Source organism: Pyxicephalus adspersus, chromosome 7, assembly GCF_032062135.1.
Source record: "Pyxicephalus adspersus chromosome 7, UCB_Pads_2.0, whole genome shotgun sequence".
Taxonomy (NCBI): domain Eukaryota; kingdom Metazoa; phylum Chordata; class Amphibia; order Anura; family Pyxicephalidae; genus Pyxicephalus; species Pyxicephalus adspersus.
Genome location: NC_092864.1, coordinates 72,513,742 through 72,519,928, shown reverse-complemented (window position 1 = coordinate 72,519,928; position 6,187 = coordinate 72,513,742). Strand labels below are relative to the sequence as shown.

General features: G+C 40.4%; 1 protein-coding gene across 1 annotated transcript in view; it reads left to right on the top strand.

Moving 5' to 3' along the window:
- Positions 1–6,187, top strand: part of CDR2 (cerebellar degeneration related protein 2) — a 23,972-nt gene that overhangs the window by 900 nt on the left and 16,885 nt on the right. The window lies entirely within an intron of this gene.

Genomic DNA, 6,187 nt, shown 5'->3' with positions numbered 1-6,187 from the left:
GTTATATTATTACTATAAATAATATATATCAGCCGCCCATGTCAATATTTATATATTATTATATATGTTATATTATTACTATAAATAATATATATCAGCCCATGTCACTATATATTACTATATTTGTTATTTTATTACTAAATATATGTTATTACTATATCTATTATTACTATATATATTCTATATCAGCCCATGTCTCTCCTATATATTATTATTTATATATATATATATATATATTGCATATATTATATTATTCCTGATGCAAATCATCAGACAATATTTTATCATGGTTTGTTAATTTAAAATCTATGATCAGTCTGTAATCCAATGCTGGATTTGTAATTGTAATTCAAGATGAGAACATGGCCAAGGAGATCAGTGGGATAATAATATTATTAATAAACAGGATTTAAATAGCGCCAACCTATTATGCAGCGCTGTACATTGAATAGAGGTTACAAATGACAGACAGTGGGAGGAGGAGAGGACTCTGCCCCAAAGAGCTTACAATCTAAGAGATTTGTCAATCCATTTCAAGATGAAACCATGGCGTTGGAGATCAGGGAGATGTTATGTGTAAGAACATGGATCTAGTGAAGTCTGATAGAGGTCAGATGATGATGATGATGATGAATGTGGCTGTGGGAAGGATAATGATTTGACCTGATGTATTGTCCGATCATAACGCCAATTATCGGTGATTGGTGTCCTATACCATGAGATGGGTGATGGCTACCCACATGGCTCATCTTCTTCCCCATCCCTGCCCTTTGTATTCTAAATTTGCAGATGATTAAAGCAGAACTAAACTAAAAATAAAAAAATAAAAATTAATCCCGCAGATTCCTTGATGGCGCTGGTCCTTCTTACGATCCGGTCCTGGGATTCCTCTTTGTCCCAGAGGAAGCACCAGGCGCCGCCATCTTCTCCCTTCTCCTCCGGTCTTATTGCTCCATCACCCGATTTCGCAGTGCCCGATCTACCAGGATGCGTGACGTAGACAACACATTCATAAAGTAAAAAAAAGTTTTTTTCTTGTAACACTCTTCTTAATGGGTGCGCTCCTTAAAAAAGGTGTTGCAAAAAAAAAAAAATGTTTTGGTAATTAAAGTTGATTAAAGTCAATGTATTAAATATCGGTGAGTTATGCGTAGGAAGCCTACAATATAAAATACATTTCCATGCAAAAAATCGTACCGCTTTTTGCATGGAAATTTGGACAGAATTAGACCGCAAGGGGGGTTAAAAACAAACGCATTAGACCAATTTTGAAGCGTAACTAAGGCTACATGCACATGTGCAATAATTGTTGTTGGAAAGGATCTTTCACGATTCTTTCCAACAGTAAAAGACTGCACGATGCATGAACGGGCTCTGTACATACAGCATCGCTCTGTTCTATGGAGAGGGGAGAGCGATGGAGCAGCACCCAACTGTGCTCTTTCCCCTTCACTTCCATTACGATTGTTCCTCGTTTACAAGCGCTGTACACACGCCGGAATGTTATCCAATATCAGCTCTGAGCCGATTATCGACAAGAACCATTGCACGTGTGTACGTAGCCTAAAGCCTGCGTGTTTCTTAGGTTTTATGTGGAACAGTCAGGTTTTTACTGGTGTTTTCCCACTGGAGGATTTACTTTCTCTATTTGTTCTGGTGACCGTTGGGGAAAAAAACAAAATCTTGAGTTATCAATATAGTAGAAACTTTGTAACGGTGACAACTGCATGATAGGGGAATTCTCTCATTCTGGAAAGATGTACTGGGAAGGTAAATCTGAAAAATGGGACGAGAATATCTGGAGATGACCATGTGCAGTGCTTAACCAAGAATTTTTTTTTTTTTTTAAGCCGGGTGGGAATAAATTGTAGTCGGGTGGAAGCCCATGAATTGTGACCCAATGCTTCAGTAACCACCCAAAAACAGCCGGGTGGTTGCTGAAAAGTTCCGGGTGGTGTGCCCAGCTAAAAGGGCCTGGGGAGAACACTGGTGTGTATGTTTCTAAAATTTTTGTTAGTACAGGATTCTTTACGGGATAGTGCGGGATTCTTTTTATCAGAGGGAACTGGCACGTCAAACTGAAACAACACTGTGTGCCAAGGAAACACATAGAGGAGCTGCCTGTACTTTTTAGAAAACCTAATTATTTGTTTTCAGCCCGTTCCATAATAATTCTGTAAGATGGACACCTCCAGAAATTCTCATTTTACAATTCCCATGCACACAGTTTTTTCAGTAATGACAAAGAAGAATATTGCTAGGATATAAGTTTGGGATTTTTAATGCTGGTGATCTATAAAGATGTTTAATAACATGCAAACAATATGACTTTGGTATGGAAATAGTATTGACTTGTTAAACTCTTCAACTGCCCAGTTGATCGGTCCATTTCCTAGTCAGTGCAGTTTGCATGCTGTTTGCCTACAGAAGTCTAAATTTTTGCATTTCCATAGATCAGCTTTATTTATGTATTTCTTAATAATGGAGTATCCAATTTTGCTGCCAAGTATTTGATACCTGATATTTGTCTTTGACCATACGTTCTGCTGCATGGTTTTAATCCTCCGAACACAGACGGGGTCAGCCTGGTGACTTGGGGCATACAAGGAAAGCGAGGAGAGTTAGCTTTCCTGGCAGGGAAATGTTTGTATGGTAGAAGGGTTTAGCCCCTGCCAGAGGGTCAGCGGGCCCTTCTGTAACCTCCAATATTGCCCAGCCAAATTCATAATGCTTGGGCCCATTTCCCAGTCCTTTGGTACGCCAGTCTGACCTATCTTGGCACTGAAATCTTTTATTCCGAATCTCATTTCATAGACTTCATTATAACTTCTCCGATTTAGGACAAAGTGACCGTGTCTGGGCTCATGTCAATGGGCATGGATTTTTTTTTTTTTTTAGTTTAGAATACACTTTAAATGTTAACAGGCAAAATCCCATTGACATTAAACATTGCCTAAATAGGGGTAATGGATATCAGAGCTGGAAAGCCATTGATATAATATATGATCAACACCATCCAGAAGAGCAGAGAGCTTACCAAAGACCAAATCTATTCCCATTGACTTTAATGAAACAGTTTACATGGTAGTTACCAGGCTGCATTCAACCTGGTTTGCATTAGGACATTTTGCAAATCGGGTTAAATGCTGCTTTGTCAAATATTATTATTATACATGATTTATATAGCGCCAACATCTTACGCAGCGCTGTACAATAAATACCTTCTGATTCCTCCATGTAGATTGGCTTCCTGTAGTATTCTAGCAACGGATCCGGATCTAGACTAGTGTGATCAATTTGCATCATCTGACCTACAGAACCTTATGCAGTCATACCCAAAATTGTGGTGGTCCTATGGGTTCCAACAGGACTTTCTAAATGGTATTGGCACAAAAGATTCAAAAAAGTAAATTTTACCCCCTCTTTTCATTCCAAAGGTTCATACGTGAACTCATTTTCCCAGCTCCAGTAGCTATGACTCTCCAGCAATAGGATTCCTTAGAAAAGCTCTCACTTATTATGGCGTTGCTCCTCCATTACCAAACTTTAACTCAATTTTGTTCAACGCCTTGCCAATTCGGCTACTGGAAGAGTGGCAATGTTATGTTGCTGGCAGTGATAAGACGGTAGTGTAATGGGGGCCTAGATCTGTACAGCTTTTGTAGTATCTCACTTTTCTTAATATTTTTTATATTATGGAGAATGGGAGGTGGAGGGTTCTGGAAAGAAGCTCTTACTGTATTATCCAAGACCTAGAAGAAGACGGCTATCAGGTTCTACCTTTTTCCTGTAATGTTTGTCTTTTTTATGCCTTTGTCCTTGAAAACTCTATATCAGGGATGTCAAACTCTGACCCGGGGGCCAAATCTGGCCCGCCACATCCTTTTTTTTTTGGCCCCCAAAGGAATCCTAAATATAAACTTCAGCTGGCCCACCGCTGCATTGAAATAGCACCACTACTACTACTTCCCGGCATTATTCCCGTCTATAGACCAGCGGCCTCTCTGCCTTTGTGTGGCCCCGCATTGGACTGTTTTATAGACGCAAGTAATGCCAGGAATTGTAGTAGTGGAGCTATTTCAATGAAGAGGGCGTTCCAGTGGTGGGCCACTCATAAGATTTAGCCCGCCTCAATAAATTTCAAGGTTGGCCCACGACTTTGTCTAAGTTTTTAATTTTTGGCCAGTGCTGAACCTGAAATCTCATCCTCTTGCATTCCTGCATTGTATCAAGTATTCTGTTTTGCTCCTGTGGGAACTTTATTTGGCAATCGGAAAGCTTGAAAGGAAAGCCTGCAGATCAATGGCGCTCGTAGCTGCACCTGCAGCCAGAAGGTCTTTGTTCAGCAAAGAATGGATTATGCAATTGAAGTTCTAATCTTTTTCTATCTGTTGTTGGACTCTAGAATTGAGTGCTTCCACGCTGTTCACTTGGCATGTGTTGTAAAGCATTGAGGTTCATCGAACAGTTGTTCAAAAGCAAATATTTTCTATAGTAATGTACGATCGTGACTTGTCAGCTTGAACGCTGGAAGGCTTTGAATAAGTTCAGTTCTCGGAATACCTCCACAATGCTTGCCGTGGATCCGCCAAAAATGTCTAATTCCCATTAAAAAGAAAAAAATCATTTTTATGAAGTCTTACTTTTGTAGGAATCGACTGCTTCTCAAATCTCTAGTGTCCCAGCACCTGAATGGAAATGTCGGATCTGATTTGTGTGCACTGAATATGGAGGTGATAGTGCAAGTAAGCCCCATATAAACTCTGCTAGGGTATATGTAAGAGGAGTCGGTGTTTCGGGCCACCTAGGCAACACCTGGTATCTTTACTTTAAAATAAAGATAACAGTGAATGTTGATCCAGGAAACATCCGATTGTTCATGTAATAGGAATTTTTTCCCCGTTGGAGCAAATTGTACCAGAGTTTTTTTTTGCCTTCCTCTGGACCAACTTCGTCTTATAGGGTTTATATCTGGGATATGTTTATTTCCCTAGAGGTTGGACTTAGTGGACTTATGTCTTTTTTCAACGTTACTTCCTATGTTACTTGCACCTGACTAAGACATTAAATGTATGACATCTAAAGAGATTGGTGAAGGACAGTGTGGATAGGGAGGAACTTGTAGTCCATCTGCCTATAAATAAGGAGGGATCATTAGTTACCAGAGCTTCTAAAACTTGCTATGCAGATTGCAGTGTCCTGAGAAGAACCCAATTTGAGCACAGAAGTGGTAAAAAAATTATGGTAAAGCTTCATTCTATTTCTACAGTAATGGGCAAATCATCAACACTAATGACAATGTGCTTCCTTGTGAGTGGTGGGCCATTGGCACCCTGGACTCTTGGGGAGTGTGAGATGGCATTGGGTGTGTGGAAGAGGACTGGTGCTGCGTCCCTGGTCAGTATTTCTTCGTTACATTTCAGTGTTCAACCCAGAACATTTTTCAAGCTGGATGGGAATAATTTGTAGGTGGGTGGCAGTCCCGGTATTGTGACCCAACTTAGCAGTAATCACCCAAAAACAGCCGGGTGGTTTCTAAAAGTGCTGGGTGGTGCACCCGGATTAAAGGGGCTAGGGAGATCACTGCATTTGTTGTGTTTGCACTGTGCTTATTGCCCCATGGTTGGCATTTGATTTGTATGAGATGACTGTTCATAGAAGTATTGTAACTGGTCAGTAAAGTTCCTACAGACTTGTTATACCCATTGTAAGTAATCCTTTATTTCTCAGGAAGCGGTGACCTAAATTTCACCTTGCGTCAGGAGGTTTCTCAATGATAAAGGATGTTTCACTTCTGCAGGGCCACATATTTTAGTTGTTGTCCAATACAGGAAGGAAAGCTGCTACAAATATTCTTGTTGGTTTCTTCCTAAAATAAGCGGCTCTTCAAAGGGCAAGATTGTATGAAAAAAAAGAATTAGTCATTGTGCTCCAGACAAAGGACTTTCTTCAGGCTGAGATGACTTTTTTTTCTTCAGGCAGGAGGAAGAGTTTGTATAGGCCGTATGTACACGCGTGCAATGGTTCTTTGATAATCGTCTCAGGGCTGGTACCGGATGAGATTCTGGTTTGTGTACAGCTCTCATTATCTGAACAACCGTCCTGACAGATCCACGGACGACAAATGATTGTAATGGAAGTGAAGGGGAGAGAGCACAGCGGGGTGCCGCTACACCGTTCTCCCCTC